The sequence below is a fragment of the Melospiza melodia genome, chromosome 6 (genome assembly GCF_035770615.1).
Source record: "Melospiza melodia melodia isolate bMelMel2 chromosome 6, bMelMel2.pri, whole genome shotgun sequence".
In the NCBI taxonomy this organism is placed as follows: Eukaryota; Metazoa; Chordata; class Aves; order Passeriformes; family Passerellidae; genus Melospiza; species Melospiza melodia.
The window spans coordinates 59,133,793-59,148,727 of record NC_086199.1 but is presented as its reverse complement, the minus strand read 5'-3'; the positions used below and the strand labels follow the sequence as shown (position 1 = coordinate 59,148,727).

Genomic DNA, 14,935 nt, shown 5'->3' with positions numbered 1-14,935 from the left:
ACTGAGATAGCTATTTATGTTTTAGAACAAACAGTTTAAACAGTATTATATACAGATGTCTAAATATTTTGAAAGTATCTGTTTATGGAAGTAAAATGGAACTACCTGTTTAAATTTAGAGAATTTTATTTAAAATGTGCATGTAGAACTGAAATTGCTTGTTAGTTGATACACAGTGGCAAATGAGGCTTATTTGCAGAGTATATGAAGTGCTTGGATTTCTGTTTGAATCGGGAAAAGCAATACATTTGAATTTTCATTAGACTGCTCCATTTTTACAAAAATGATTCATTGTATAAAAACAGTAGTAAGTGGCTTACTCTCTGTCTTTGTCAACAGACAACTGGCAAATTGCTGGCTGCATAATATTTCTGTTAGACTACTTGTGTATGGAAATCTGACTGCTTTGCAAGCAATTTAATCAGCAGTGTAAATAACCTGTGTAAAATAACCAACAGCACAAATGCCTTTAAATAATCAAGGCTCTTTAATGTACATAAAATAGGCTTTTGTACCTACAATAGACTTGATCTTTATAACCATAGCTGGTTCTCACCTATTATACCACATTGTGCTCTGCAGTAATCAATGCAATATAGAACCTTGATTCTCAAACCTACTCTTTAGTAGGTGGAATTTTTCACCCGCAGAGAATTGTGTCCACAATCTCACACTACTAATAAATTGCCAGAAGAAAATAGGATTACTGATGTAAAGCTGTGAGCTAGGACTGAAAATTGGACTGCATGAATAAAAATCTATCTATAATAACAAAAAAACCAGGTAATTTGCTAATGTTCTTGAGAGCAGTCTCCCATTTTTCTTGGGCAATGAATGTTCTCTGGGCTTTACAATGTGATAGAAGTTATTCAGATGTTTTATGCAGCATAATGTATTTTCAAGTTTTCCTATCTTAATGTCTATCTATATACAAATGCTGAATATGTTTGTGATTTGCTTAATTACACAAACAAATGAGTATTTCTCTATGTTCCCTGGCAGATGACGTCACGCACTGAGAGGAAATAGAGCTGGAAAACTAGTAGGCAGGTAGGAAAAAACCTTAGGATATGATGTTAAGGTGAGACAAAAAAAAATTGTTTCAGCAAGGCAACAAATTAAAATAGTTGTAAATATAATTGTTACACACTTAGAGCTTTCTTTAGACTCTCAGAATAATCTTATATCTGAAAATCAAGCTGTGCTGCTCATTTTGCTTTAAATTTTCCTTACCTGCACATTTCTATCATGTGCATTTTAAGATACCTTTTTAAATTAAAGTATTTTTATCTTTTAATTTTTTAAGATTACAAAAATTGTATGCAAGGATAAACTTATTCAGTCTTGAACTTTTAAAAGAGTTAGAAACACCTTCCCTTTTGTTAAAAAGGAAGTTATTGAGGGTGAATGGGTTTAAAAGAAGAAGCTTTCAAGGAAATTAACTTCAGTTTTAGGCAAGCTGAGCAGTAGAATGTATTAGGATATATGAAAGAGCTAAAGATACTTATTACCAATTATATGAAGTTAAAAGTTACACATCACATGAGCTTTAAGGTGCTAACAATGAGCCCGACATCCCAATGTATAACACAGTCATGTATGTACTTTTTCCTAAATGTTAAAATACACCATTTTGACTTTAAATCAACCTAATTTTGTACCTTTTAATTCTATCTTCACCACACCTTCTCTTCCCAAGCACTTGCAATGAGCAGTTCTGCGCCCAAGTCAGGGGCCAGACAATCAGTCAGACATAAAATATATCAGTCAGATATATATATATGTCAGTCAGGTATAAAATTTGGGAAGAAGATGAAGTTCTTTCAAAGGCAGTATTTTGGAAAAGGAAGTTCATTAAAGATAATGACTGGTAAGATCAGCCCATTGCATTTCTGTCTTTCCCTTTTCAGTGGTTTTGGTGTTTCATCTGTTCCCTCCTCATACACACCCACCCACACAACAAACAAACAATTTAATGCCATAATTCTCCAGGCATAAATGTCTATACTTATACCTCCAGGTCAGTGAACCTGGTACTGATTCACAGCTCACCACAGTGTACCTGAGTGCAGTACTTTTGTAGTGCCTGAATTGTGGTGTCACTAATTCATGGGAGATACTGAGTGCCCAATACTGCCACTGAGGTTTACTAAAAGGTTATTTTACTGTGGTCCAGCTATTCAGATACTCTTACTCACATTCATTTGGGGAAACAGACTGGATTCCAGATGGTTCTGCTGGCCGTACTTTAACTCAAAATACTATGTTAAACAGGTACTTGTACCTTTCTACAAACACTGCATGTCTGCTAGGAGCAAATGAAACTATTTTGCATTTCCACCATGGGTTGTACCACTACTAGGACTGTAACCACCTCTGTCTGTAGCTAACATCCTGTGCAACCAACACAGACAATCTGGGTTATTGTTGCAATAATTACTACAGTCAATGACTTCAAAGAAATTGTCATAAAGTAAATTATCTTTGCTTGAATTTATCTTCATGACTTCTACTATTACTTCTCCAGAGCTCATTGAGATATCAGAAAGACACCTGGTTGTATGAGAGGACTTTTTTTTTCATGTATTTCAGGTTTATAGCACTCATAGCTCGTACCTGTTGTATACTTTTTTCCCCAAAATTATTTTGATACATTGGCCTAGAAACCAGAGCTCTTATTCGAGAAAAATAATCAAAGTTATGTTTGAGTAGATCTAGGCAAAACAGTGAGGTCTTCAGCTGAACTGGAAATCATCTTATCTCATCTTAGATGTCCACATTGCACAGTCCATTCCTCCACTAAACTGTCCGGGTTGTGCCTACATCAACAGAGAGATATTTGCCATCTAAAGGTACGGATCACCTCACCTATTTTCAGTGTTTCTTTGGAAATTAATCACTACCTGGAATTTCCTCCACAGACAAAAGAGTGCATCAGAGCATGTGGTTCAGATGCAAATACCGGTGCTGTAACATCCTAAAATAAGATTAATTCCAGCTGTGGATTTTTTTCCATGTTACAAGACCATCTTCTGCATCCTTTAGTGGAAATTGCACCAATGGTAGCCCTTGGAAAACAAATCAGTGTAGCCATAAAGGATTAATGTGTCCTCTGCTCTCACACTGGGCACTTTCTCCTTTCACAAGAAGCTCCTTTATGGAAATGGAAAATCTCAAAATGTCATACACTATTGCAATGGGAAAATGGTAGTGTTTCTGCTGGTCTCAGAAAGAAATTATGTAAACAAGACTCAAAGTCACTTTTACTTTTTTTACTCTGTTCTTACTTAAGAACCCCCACATTTAACCTGAAATGACTACATAAGAAAGGCTTACTTGATTTTTGAATCTGTACTAGACTATTTGACTTTAACATATATTTCACTACCATCGTTGCTGGTGTAGCACTTGGAAAGGGTTACTGTTAAAAAAATGCAAGCAGGTAATTTGGAACTCTGTCTTTAATATGTAGTAATTATCACTTTTGCTACTTTCCAAAAGTTACAGCTTCAACTTAAACACAGGAACAAAGTAGTGAAGAAAAAAGGTTGTTTTAAGTTGATTTTATCTGAGAGTAACAAAAGAAAGGAGTTCCTTTCTTTTCCTGGTGGTTTGGCCTGATTTATGCAGTCTTTCAACATAAAAAGAACCTGCTGTTGAGAAATATGGCAGTTCAAAAAATGGTTAATTTTGTGTTACCCTTATGGTAGCTGCATCCCCTTCCGACATTTCTACTAAAGGCTCTAATTAATGCCAAATTCCTGTGTATCCTGCTGAGACTTCTTCAGGGCTCAGAGATATGAAGTTCATTGTGATGTTTGTTTAAAAACCCAAACCACGAAAAGTTTACGGGTGGAGCTCAACAAGCTGCAGCAGAAGGTATGTGTATTCTAAATAAAACAGAATCTCCTCCTGTGTGCCAGCTGAGCCTTAGCACCAGGCCTATCCTACCTAGTCAGCAAGAGATGCAGACCTAGCTAAGAATACCCAAGTGACAGTGTTGTTTGCATGTTTAAAAAGACAAGAGAGGAAGGTGGGAAAGCAGAGCCTCAGGTTGGTTAAGAGGATGAAAAAAATCTGAACTTCTCCTTGCTTCACAAATTCTTCCAAGAAAGAATGAGATTTACCCTTATCCCACCACAGAGTTTCTGTTCAGCCTCTGCTCCACGCCTATCCCTTGCATAAATATTTTCAGTGAATAAACAACTTAGGCAGCAAGCTACTGCAGGAGGGTCGAGAGTGCACAGCAGCTACATTTTTTTCTGACCCTTGACAAATAATTTAGAGCTCTGTTAAGAGTAATAAAATTCCTCTTAAGATGAGTTGCTCTGTTTTTTGTCCATTATTGGAGAATGGTAAAAGCTGTGCCTTATTGCTTTGCAGGTTTCATGGGTTTGCATAATAAAACGCATTATTACAATAAAACATAAAAATAAACAACATTCAAAACACAGCCTACACCCATATGTAACAGACTGCTCCTGAATACAATAGGAATATTTTTCTATCATTATTAATATTTGAATTGTACCTGAATATTAGACTAGAAACATTTTGGTTTGGAAAACTAGATATCAGCTTTCTGAACCTAATAAGTCATATTGTACTTATATTTTTTTTTTTCAGATCCTTCCCACAAGAATTTCCGTAGAACTGGACAGTTTATTTTTTACACATCTCCTGTTCACTGCCTATGACATGCTTCAAAATTTTCTGTTAATGGAGCTGTTTTCTCTATCAACTCAGTTTTTTACAGACTAAACTTAAAGCCTGTTTTATTTTGATGTTTTCTGGGTTAGCCTCCTCTCAACCTATCAAAATTTGAATAACAGGTTTTAAACTTTTCAGTGTAGAATTAGAGAATGTCTTGAGTTGAAAGGGATCTATGAGGACCAACAAGTCCAACTCCCTGCTCCTCACAGGGCTACCTTAAATTAAACCACATGACCAAGAGCATTGTCCATACACTCCTTGGATTCTGAATGGCTTGAGGTCATGAAGCCACAGTCATGGGGATCCTGGCCACCTTCTTGGTGAAGAACCTTTCTCTAATGTCCAGTGTGAACTTCCCCTGATCAACTTCATACCAATTTCCATACCAGGGTTTAGACTACCTAAGAATTTCTAAAATAAGGATATCTGGAAAAATCTGCAAGTAGTGAGAGAAGCTAGGAAATCTTTTTGACCAGACCCTTAGCTATTGCTGTCTTTATATATGAGCAGAAGAAATAGGTAAAAGGGTTTTTTTATAAGATCTGCAAGAGCTTTTCTAATCCAGGGTCATTTAGGACTTCTGATTTCCAGCTACCAGGGAGTTTTATGAGGCAATCTGGCAATCTGCATCAAACAGCTGTTCAGGCAGTTTTACTGTGCAGAATAAGCAGATCCTATGCAGAACACAGCAGCTTTTTTTGACTCATGGCTCAACCAGCAAGGAAAAGATTTGTAGGAATAAACTTGAAGGAATAAACTAATATTTTCACAAAGTCTCAAATCTTTGGTGAAAGAGGATGCCTCTGTTTCAGAGCTGGAGATGGCTTCAGAAAATGTCTGATGGAGAAGACTGGCATTGGGATGTCATGAGATCCTCCACAAGCCTCTTGTCTCCCTCATGACCTCATTCAGTATGAAGAATGCATAAACTAAAATGGCATAAATATGATGTGTTTCCAATGACTCATAAATAAACACAAACATGGTGAGGTGCCTTAAACTGTGAGGGTTACGTGGTTTTGGGAATCCTAATTAAACTGAAAGTTAATGCATGTTTCCTTACTACACTCCACTTATAAAGATGCTCCAGATATAACAGGACCTGTTATAAATGACATATAGCTCTCTGACTGCTTTCCAATTCTTTTTATTCAGCCTTTGGGCAAGATATTAAAATATATGGTGAATATAAATTTTGGAAACATATAAGAAACCTGTGGTGAGAAAGTGGATTTTTTTACACTGAAATTTTTCAAAACTGCTGAAAATTGGACTTAAGAGTCACCTGCAAAAGACCAGAAGTCTTCCACACTAGCAACCAATGTACTGAAGTCAACAGTCAGTAAGAATGACTGTCCTTGTCCTCATCATTTCAGGCTTCAGCATTTGGTTTAAAGATTTAAAAGGTACCAAACAACTGCCATACATTTTGTAAAGTCTCCCAAAAATTCAACTGTAAAGCAGCTGTGAAAGTCAGATACTACATTTACTTAACTGAGTAGCCTGGACAATGCCATAATTTGACAAAGGCTTTGTGACAGCGGTTATGGAACTGAAATGCTTTCACACATAGAACAAAGTGTTTTTTTAAAGTGTGTTTCCTGGCCTCCATCTTTACAAGAGTCTAAACGTATTTCAAAGCAAATGAATACATCATCAGATCAGATCAGATCAGACAGAGTGAGCGTCTTGTGTACAAACACAGCTGAAAAGGCTGGTCTAGTCAAGTGATTTTTCTCAGCTTTGGAGTTCAGCCAGTTTTCAAGGGGGTCACAAATCCCTAGAGAGTGATCAGACACCTGAGAAAACGCTCATTTTCCTCTGATGATCTTCCCAGGATGGCTGACAGTGTCCAAGACCACTCCTCCTCTCTGCTGGTAACCAGCATTGTGAATGGATACCTGCCCAAATGCAAGATTGCCCAGAGCTACATTATACCCCAATAACTTCTAAATTAATGCAAATAGAGATAGTTTATGGTAAAAGCACCATTTGGCACACAGATTCATAGCATGTAGGATATGTGCATACACATAACTGTGCATTTAACTGGCAACAGAAACCTTCAGAAAGAAAAACACCCAAGATTCTGAAATACATCACTCTTCCTCTACAAGAATATACCAAAACAAACCAGTAATATCTACTGAAAGAGTGAAGAGATAAGCATTGTAACATCATACAGTCCATAAAATAGGTGTATATTTTGCTATAGTGCATTTGGATGCCCCAAAACCAAATTCTAGACATTCCATATGTGGGAATGGGGCAAAGAATTAAAAACAAAATTGTCACAACTGTATTACAAAGTCAATACTGCTTACAAACTGAAAAACAGATTCAGTATTCCTTCTCACAGACTTTAAACAGCATTTTTCATGTCTGATTATTGAGAAGCCTTTCAGAATTGCAGCACAATAGTACAGTATACCTAATTTGGGCTTTTTTATTTTCTTTCCTCAAGCACTATGGAGGGTCAGGTACACACATCACTAACATGTAGCAAGAACATCTGAATAACCAGATAACTGAGGCAGTATGGAGAGCTGTTCTCCATCCTTTCATCCCTGTAGACAGTATTCGTCCCTTTGATCCCTGAGCAGATCAAACAAATCCACTAATCAATTATTTCCTTTTTTGTCTTTCAGATGCTGCCACAGGCCTTCAAATACTGATGGCTAAGTACTTCAGGAATATTTTATTTGTTTACTTTTATAAAACAAATATTTACCACAAAGGAATATTTTTTCTTATTATTATTTTTATTATTATTCTTCTTATTATTTTTCCCACCATCCAAAGCCATAAATTTAAATACTCAAATGAAAATATTAGTGAAAGCTTTTTAGTATTAATTGTTGTGAATATAAATTTTGGAAATATATGGGAAACTTGTGGTAAGAAAGTGGACTTCCTGCACTGAAATTTTTCAAAACTGCTCAAAATTGGACTTGAGAGTCACTTGCAAAAGTCTAGAGGGTTGGGCTTGAATGCACTATTTGAGGGGCAGCAGAGGAGAAAACATGCTCCTATAACTCAGAGTTTTAACAAGAATATGAGGAATAGCCTGCACAAAAATCAGAATAAAATTTAGTGACTTGATCTACCCACTTTTCTGTGGCATTTAAAGTGTCTGAGGGACTGACACCCTGAGGGGCCAGTCCACCACATGGCTACCACCTATGTTGTGGTTCCCTACACATGCTGTGTGTCCATCTCAGAGCATCAGTCCTCTTCAGATTCTGACACTGCAGGACAACACCTCAACCTAATCTAAACCCCTTTACTAAAACTCAGAAATGTCTATTACTGCCTCATATTTTTGTTTGTTTTCATTGGTGCTGCAGCTACAGCCCCAAAGGTTCCTCTTCGACTACTAAATCAGAAAATGCTGAAAGGTTCAGTCCTGAGAAGTCCCATATGGCATTTAGTGCCACCAATATCTCAGTAAACTTAGGCTTAAAAGCTCTATTGGTAATTAAAGATAATAAACACTTAAAACTTGACATATCATCCCATTTTGTTCTGTAGGAAGTTTATGAGAATAGAAACATAGTTTCTTTAGACTTTGAGTAGCAGAGATCACAAAGAAAAAAGAAAACTCAGTGAAGGAGGAAGAGCAGCTGAGTTACTGCCCTGTAATCTTCAGGGTGAGAAAGGATACACATTGAGGATGGGAGAAGTCTGGGCAAAGGGAGGAACTCTGAGTTGGAAGTGCAGCAGTGGGACTGGGAGGACAATAACCTGACAGCTGAAGAGGCTACTCACCATGTGAGGGCTGAGAGAAGGCTGGAAGTTGGTGTAGGTGAGTGTCACAGAAACACTGAGGGTTAAAAGGAAAAGGTACACAACAAACTGAATAAAGTTCAGGTAACTTATGAGGGAATTATTTCAAAATAGTGGAAGGAGGAAGAAAAGAAATGGGATGCACTGGAAAAAAAATTAATAAAGCATGTGCAAACACTGTATATTTTTAACTGAAAAAAAAAAAAAAAAAGCTTTTATCCCACAAGAATGGGGATTACCATTACTACCTAATACATTTTTGGAAAATTTTCTATTAGGCTTCTAATTTTTGGATTTGTTTGAAACACTTCTAAAGACAATGCAGATTATTTAGCAAGTAAAGTTTACCCCAATAAATCCTATCCCAGCTATTTTCACAGATATATTTCCTAAAATTCTGCAGTCATTGATATGATAACAAAAGACTATTAACAAAAGCAACTATTCATTGTGAATAAGGTAACAAAACTTTTCAAAGCAATAGCACAGAAGAGGGCCTGCATATATTATTGTTTAACTCAGGTTTTTTAGTTCTCAAGAACAGAAATTAAGCACCAGGATGGAATTAATTGATCTACAAAATGCTTTAGTTTAGGAAGGCCTGATGGAGGCTATAAAGTCACCTTCGACTGCTCAAGGAAGGGTTGAGTTCAAAGGTAACTCAGATTTCTCAGGATTCATACAGCCAGGTTTTGAAAATCTTGAAGAGTACAGAGAGTAAAACCTCTCTTCTGTCACTTTCAAATAAAATATATGAGTTTGTCAAGGTCCTACAGACAACTTTAATTTTAACTTTATATGTTAAAATGCTATTTTTTTGATTCAGCTGTCAGAATTCAGAGGATCATTTATCCCTACTGCAGCTGTCTAATACAGTTGGAATTTTTTCCTTTCTGTGGATATCTATCTCACCTCCCTTGACACAAAAAAGGTCCCAGAAGAATAGTTTATGTGAGACAAGTAATTTTTACAAAACTAAAGTTATATAGGATGGCCATAATGAGGCATTATGACGTTCAGGCCTGAGCTCATTACATCTTCCTCTTATGTGTGGGCCTTTCCAGCAGTCTATATTACTCATGGATTCAAAATGGAATTTCTTTTGGAGAGAATCTTGTGGTGCATTGCAGGGACAGCTTCATGCATGAGAGAAAGCAAGCACCTAGAAGAAAATCATGGGAAACGGCGAAATGATTTGATGATGCCTTTTCTAATGAAGGAGAAAGGGATTGCATAAATTAGGTTCAATTTTATCACAGGGAGATTAAAAGAATTAAGAATTTAAGAAAATTCAGCTGAGACACAGCACTGCCCTGGCACTATGCTACAACTTTATAATTCCATATGAATAAAGAGAGGCAGCAATATAGGTCATGGACAGAGCTGTCTATCTAGCTAGTGCACAAACTCATGCCATTAGAAAAAGAGTCCAAATACTCCTTTGATGAAGAATTACTGGGTCTGCTTGGACCAGCCGTTTCCCACTTGCAAGACCTGTAGATTCATTGGGATTAAGTCCCTCAAAATGTCTGCAGGCTCCAGCAGGCACCTATCCCTGTGATAAAGGGTTTTGCTTAGAACACATTTAGATATCTTGGTGCCATCACACAGCTCCCAGAGCCAGAATCCATGCTGAGATATCCATGTCCTGTGAAGGTGTAGGTTAATTAGAGTCAGAGCTGTGAAGAAAGGGAACAGTTTGACTGGGTGAAAGGAGAAGTAAATTCTCCCAGTGGAACACAGGGAAGAAGGCATACTGCTTGTAATAGGAGGCGGACTTTCAATGGCAAGGGAAGAATTACCAGCAAACTAACTATAGGATTTCCACACATTTCAATTAAAGAAGCTCTTCTTCTGATCTATTGACATTTGTCCATTAAACTGCAACACATCTATTGTGCATTTTCATTTTCCAGACAGATGGACTGAATCTAAAAGAAAAATAAAAGTGAAATAAAAAAAAAATGGTACAAGACTCTAGTGAAGGATTTGGGTGATTATTATCCTTTATTTTATTTTTCATTGATCATATTTCCTTTTGAGTTTTCAAAACTAGCTGTAATTCAGCTGTAATCCCTATGGGACAAGAAGAATCTTGAACTGTGTGTCTGCAACAGGATTTTTTCACCAACCATATTTGAAAAAATTACATATGCTCAGTATTGCTTCTCCTCTGTCTAAACCAAACCCAATTTCTGCTGTAAACATGTGACATTTATGAGCGTTCTTAGTTATTTGCTATGTCTTTAACAAATACTTCATTTAAAATAATTCCATCATATCAGCTACCTGAAAGATTAATAAACCTCACAATACTTGGAAGCATTTGCTGTTTTCCACATTGTTTATATACATTCTCAATCCCTCTCTATGAATCAGAGAAAAGTAAATCTCTTCTTCTTCTTCTTCCCTTGCTTCTCTCCCTGCAGTTATTTAGAAGACCAGTTCATATATTGTGTCCTACTTTGATAAGAAAGAAATATTATTGATATTTTTATTTCAGTTTGATAAAAAGCATGTTTGTTTTCGTTCATAGATTTAAAGCCCCAAAATGGACCAGTACCGTAAATAAAACATGCAATCTCATTTTAAAAATTTATTACAAGGAATTTTGTTTATGATTTCATGTTCTCCAGTAATAATTAATTGGAGGTCTTCACTGGTCCCCACAGACTATCATTCAAAATGCACTAAAGGATGATCAACACACAGCAGCACATCTTCAGCAGTGAAAGTAACCATATGTATTTTTACTACCAGTTTAACATAAATTTAAAACAAGTCATTTTACAGTGTGTGTGTTTTGCAAACACTGCCCAAAAAATAGCTAATTTGCTAGTTTCTAAGAGTTTGAAGCATTTTTACTGAAGTTACAAGGATTACTAAATACTTGAATGAGAATGCTTTGCACTCTTACTGTGACTCTCATTGAAGCCTTTGGAAAAACTCTAAAACTCAGTTGATTAATTAACAATAATTAAGTTCAATAACATATTGAAAGGAATTAATTTTTTATTCTACATGATTTTGACTTCATTTTAAACAACAATACAATGAAGGCAAAACCAGCAACAGTTTTACCTCCACTGAACAGAGAAGAAATTTATCCAGAGAATATATGGCCACTGATGCCTCACATTTTAGCTTTTATATTTTTCAGATTCTGTACTGCTTTAGTGTAGTTCTGAGCTTCATATTAGGGGATGGTGAGCTCTCTTCACAGAGTAGGGAGACAAAACGATTCCTTCTCTAGCTGAGGACAAATAATCCAAATTTCAGGCCCAAGAGCATAAACAACATGAACTGAAGAGAGAAAAACAAGGATGGGACTTCATAACATAAAGCTGTAATTGGGAAATTAACTCCAATATTCAAAGGGAGCAGTACTTATAATAGTGAGTGACCCTGTGACCAGCCATGCATTTTGTGACCATTTTGATTCATCTTGGGTGTAACCCTTGCTGGGCTCTTGTGCTGCCCAAGGTGTACCCATTGAGGCCTTCTAATAAATACCTATTTTACTCTTTAACTCCATTTACTCTCTCTTCTAGGTCACCCTTCTCAAGGCATCACCACCATATACTTCATCCCTCACATGAAATCCCGAATTCTTAGAGCAAAGATGAACTTGGTAGCACATGCCAATGAAAGAAAAATGCTCTCTAATGCACAGAAACCTTATTACCCTCTCTTCCTGTAGAACAGTTCCTGCATGAAGAAGGTTATGAAAGTTAGGAAGCCTAAAGCAAACACTGAGGGCTATTCTGCACTTCCAAATCAGACCTCACCTCGATTTTCACATATTGTAGATGTGTTTTTTGTTAGCAATTTGAATGTAGCACAGAAAAAATAGAACACAAAAGGTATCTTGGCATCCTGAGTCTCTCTTTTCCAAAGTGAATTATTTATTGGTGGAAACAATCCTTTCATCAACCTGTATTTCTAGCTTTTCATGCAATTGCCTAGCTCCTATTTATGCAAATTCTTGAATTTTCCCAAATCAGTCATATTATTCCCTACATGATTTTTACAGCTTAAATAATGTCTTTGTTATTTGACCTAAAACTAATTTTGGAAATGTTAATTTTTCTTTTTGTTGTAGAAGTTTCCATGCTTTCTTCCATTGTCTTTTTGAATTTTTCTTCATTTTTCTGTTTATATTGAGGTGCATGAACCAGTCAAGCACGCCTGGTCAGCCTGTCCCACCAAGGATATTTTGGAATGATGAATGTTGAATATTATTCTCTCTTCTTCACTGACAAGCATGAAGTTACATTTATGTTTTAAAATGTTCGATCCCTTAGGCAGACCAGTGCTTCAACAAAATACAATTCTCCCTAATCGTTTCTATCTTCACTAATTTCACGGATGTCCACGCTAACTGGAGAACCAGAGAGCAGCTGAGGTGTTGTTCTCTGATACCCATCCTGCTCACAGCAGGGTCAGTTACAGCAGGGTTATGTCCAGTTCTGCTTTGAACATCTCCAAGGACAAAGATTCCAAAACTCCTCTGGGCAACCTGTGCCAACATGTGACCAATCTGCTAAAAACAAAAAAAAAAAAATCCAACTGATCCTGGTCAACCAAGCAAATTAAGTCTTGTGTTGAATTTCTTGGATTTGAGGAAAGATGAACAAAGGAAAACAGATCACGTCATTTTTTTCTTCTTTACTCTGACGAGGAACATTTGCTGCACACTAGCCCTTAATGTTATGCCAATTTCTATATAAAGCAAGAAGAATATTTCAGCAACACTAGCATCATTCTCTGCCTAGCATTACTGAGATTGAGTCATGACCTAAAGAACTACAAAGAGAACATATGATTATACCAAACAGAGTCATCTGAGTGTGAAGTATTTGTATTTTCATGGTACATACTGTGTGTTTCACTAAAGGGTCAGAGAGTTCTTGCAACGATTAAATGGTGTATTCTTAATATCAGCATTTCCCTCCTGCAACTAGTTTGTGTGACTGACTAAAGCAAAGGTTCAGCACTTCACTAGGAAAAGGATATGACCCACTGACAAGAAAGAAAATGAGATGAAAAATAACAAAACATAGGACACCAGTCTAAAGAGCTCTTCATCTTTGAAATAGCTTAATTAGCTCACTGAAGTCTGTGCTGCGCACCATAGAGCTCTTAATGACTGGCTTGTGGAGCAAACTCCTACAATTTATTCAGGTTAACCACACTTTTAAACACATGGTATTTATTTAGCTAAGATTAACTGCATTTTGCAGAAGTGCCAACATTAGGAAAACGCATTTTCCTAATGAAATAGTCTATGATCCCATTCCTATTTTGCTGCTGCTTATTCCACCTTGTTTTTAACAATAGAAAGAAACTTCCATCATTAGTTGGCTTAACCCCACAAGGTACATAACCCTAAATGGTTTTAAGGGTGGGAGCTTTTCACTGATTCTAATGAGACACCTGCTTAGTTCAGTACTAGGGAATTTAAGCCAAGAGCAGAAATGTAAATTTCTAACAGTGAATGTGCAGGAACCTTGACCTCCTCTCTCAGGGCATGATGTTCCATTCCTTCCTTACCGTTTATGCTTATACAGTTTTATAGGTTAGCTTTTAGTTAATGCTAATTGAGAAAATAGCCTCTGCTCATCAGAATTAACCCTCTAGAAGAAGATATAACATATATCCTATGTATTTCCTATGTATTGCATATCCCATGGCTCTTACACATCCATGTTGTTCCTGCAGGACTCGTGTAGCATGGATTTGAACTGTGGGTTTATGAGTGAAAAGCTGTCATCTTCACGTGCCAGCCCTATCACTTTAATATTTATTAATCCCTGTTAATATCAAACTTTCCTCACCATGCTTCTAAACCAAGCTGCTCGTTCAGCAGGAGAAGAAAATGGAGTCATTGACAAATCTATACTTTATTATAAAAAATTAAGTATTTGATATATTACGTAACTTACTAGCTAATTTAGTCATTATCTTAAGAGATATACAACAGTTGATTTTTACCACACATATGCATTTAGAAATTAAACCAAATCCTGTAAAACTTAAGGATGGTCTGCATGGAGTATATCAACTCTGCACAGCAACAGATTTTACTCATTAATGACTAATTACACTCCATTTTAAGAACTGGAATAATTTAATTATTTAAGAATCTTGCAGTACATTCACTACAAAGCAGTGATATTCGTAATTCCAATTTCGTATTATCTTTGAAGTTTATGCAGTTAGAAAAAAAAAAGATATTACAGTGAAATAAATCAAAATATGTTGTTAAGAAGACTCTACTCACCCTAATCTTGCCTCTAACCCTTCCTTCCCCCATCCAAAAAGCATTTTCTTTCATTAATTTTATTTAGCCCCTTGCTGCCTGCTGACAAGCAGTGAATGTCCAACAAGAAGCTCTGGGAATGTAGACATACATCATGTAGTCTGTTTATTCACA

At 36.4% G+C, this 14,935-nt stretch overlaps 1 long non-coding RNA gene across 1 annotated transcript in view; it reads right to left on the bottom strand.

Annotated features, from left to right (window-relative positions):
• The window catches only part of LOC134419403 (uncharacterized), a 109,665-nt gene that overhangs the window by 36,720 nt on the left and 58,010 nt on the right, over nucleotides 1-14,935 (bottom strand). The gene's annotated exons all lie outside the window — the stretch shown is intronic.